Source organism: Poecilia formosa, unplaced genomic scaffold (genome assembly GCF_000485575.1).
Source record: "Poecilia formosa unplaced genomic scaffold, Poecilia_formosa-5.1.2 Scaffold627, whole genome shotgun sequence".
NCBI classification, from domain to species: Eukaryota; Metazoa; Chordata; class Actinopteri; order Cyprinodontiformes; family Poeciliidae; genus Poecilia; species Poecilia formosa.
Genome location: NW_006800566.1, coordinates 160,566 through 162,958, shown reverse-complemented (window position 1 = coordinate 162,958; position 2,393 = coordinate 160,566). Strand labels below are relative to the sequence as shown.

Genomic DNA, 2,393 nt, shown 5'->3' with positions numbered 1-2,393 from the left:
AGTAAAAGGAAGCGGGTCAGAGTTAATTGGTAGACGGATGAAGATAAATACAGGGAAATCCCAGAACAAAGCCTGTAAATGATAATGAAAGTGAAGTGGACGCTCATCTTCCAGCGAGGAAACTAGCCTAAGCTAATACACAGAGCTACAGCAGAATATTTTAGATCATAGTATTTTGATTTGTCAATCAAAGTCCAGACCTGAAAGAAGAAGAAAAAAAAAAAGGTATCCGAAGGTCCAAATGTTGATAAGCTGCATATTGGAAATAAGACAAAAGCTCTGATTGGAGCATCTTCAGCATTGAACTTTTACTGATATGTTCTAGGACAACAGGACAAGATTGCTTGTGATCTGTTGTAGATCACAGTCCAAATTTGTGTTTATTCAGTGTTATTTCAAGAGTTATTTGCAGTCTCATGAAATGTTTCTGCATAAATATGATAGGTAAGGAAATTTTATATGGTGACAAAGAAACAAACAAAAAACACTTAGACAACTCCAAATGTGATGACTATTCTGTGCCATTCTAAACAATCAGCAAATGTCCCAAACTTCGTAAGTTAAGCTATTTCATATTATTTTATATAAAAAAAAACCCCCCAGCCTGTTCTCAAAGTGAAACCAGAATTGCACAGGTTCTATAAAATCCTAGAGTGGAGTCATGGGTTTGGTGCTTTAATGGCTGCACGAGACAGTGAGGCAGATGACGTGACTGGATGTAAAAAGGAGTCAGACTTCATGAAATGACCAGGTCATACACCCCAAAAAGCTAATAAAAAGCAGGTGACTGTGCGTGTGTGTGTGCGTGCGTGCGTGCACACGCGAGTGATTAGACAGATTCATGTCTGTCTGGAGAGCCTGATAGGCGGTGTGGAAAGAACAAGGCTAACGTAAGTGTGGCCTTGTATTTGCTACAGTGTAAAGACAATTTTTCCAACAAATACAATGTTGTAAGAACGGACTGCTCCTTCTTGGGCCAGTCCCATAAGAAAATGTGCTGTTTTTTTTTTGTTTTTTTTAGAAAGGGAGTAGATTCAGTGAATTGAGTTTAGATTAGATAGAGTGAATTGAGTTTAAATTAGATTTAGGATTAAGCATTTACTGGGTAGGGTTAGGTTTAGAGTAGGATCAGGGTTGGGCTGTAGAAATGAATGAAACGGGAATACAAGTCAATGTTAGGTCCCTGTGAAGATAGAAAAACCTACAATATGTGCTTGCTTACGTGTGTGCGTGTCCGTGCGTGGCTGAGAATGCTTGTGTGTGCATGCGTGTTTGTGGAGGTAAAAAGTTATAACAGCTGATATGGTAGTAAAAGTTAGCAATAAAATCTCTGGAGACATAAACTTACCTACGTCATGAGACAGAGTTATACACCAGACAGCCAACTTCCAGTTTTGCAAGTGGGATCATTTTCAGGGCTCCCAGAGATAAGCTGAACAATCTACTCCTTCTATGATCTGCAAAAACAAAAAAAAAAAGTCTCATAAAGATTACCAAAAAGCAAGCTTTTATTCTTAAAACCATAAAAGATTCCTCCTGACACAAAAATGTTCTTGGCTTGTTTTAACCTACGATAGGGCCTTGCCTTGTTTGCTTCCTGGACTCGGCTCCAGCCGGTCGCTATCTACTGCTGTGCAAATAATAAAAGCAATCAAGTAATGAATATTACATGTATAAAAAAAGTACTAGCCCAATAAGGGAAAGATAAACATAAACATGTGCTTATCTAATGTATTAGATAAGCACAGTAATGAACACTTAAAGTATTTGAAAACTTCTCTTTTCTGTCCTTCATCCTGTACTTATAAAAACAGCAAACACTTCCACAGATGTTTCATAGAATTTCGCAGCACAGCGAGTTTCTGAGCCGAAGTTTCATCCTTAAAGCTCTAATACTGAACTCAAACCGCAAAACACTGCTAACACTGTTGATATTATATTTGCACAAGGATGTTCAACATACAATCTATTGAAATTAACATTAAGTCTCTTACCTGCATCATCAGTTTCAAGCTTTGCTGTTGAAGCCAAAAGGCAATCAGGATTCTATAATTCAATCAGTAGGAGTGGGTATCGTAGTGACCTCTGATATTTGCATATTTTAAAACTTACTACATACTTTCAACATGGTAGATAACATTTTTATTGATACAATAAAGATATCAATGTAGCCTCATACCCCTTTTATTACCAACACCTTACATCATGTTAAGGTTGAAACTGTAGGTAGTTACCGTAAAGCGCTACTCAATAGACAACGAGGTCCGAAGTACGGTAGCCCTCAAAGTCCTTTTCATCAAAGCGCTCCCAGCCCACATTATCTCAGACATATCGGTGTCCTCTTCAGAGGCTGTTTATATAACAGCATCAGCTCCACACTTCCATTTCTTTAT

The 2,393-nt window shown here is 37.9% G+C and overlaps 1 long non-coding RNA gene across 1 annotated transcript in view; it reads right to left on the bottom strand.

Annotated features, from left to right (window-relative positions):
• Positions 1–1,702, bottom strand: part of LOC107834444 (uncharacterized) — a 17,252-nt gene extending 15,550 nt beyond the window's left edge. The window contains exon 1 of the long non-coding RNA XR_001660241.1: positions 1,670–1,702. This is a non-coding gene — a long non-coding RNA (uncharacterized LOC107834444). The remainder of the gene's footprint in view (positions 1–1,669) is intronic.
• Positions 1,703–2,393: the final 691 nt, after the last annotated feature.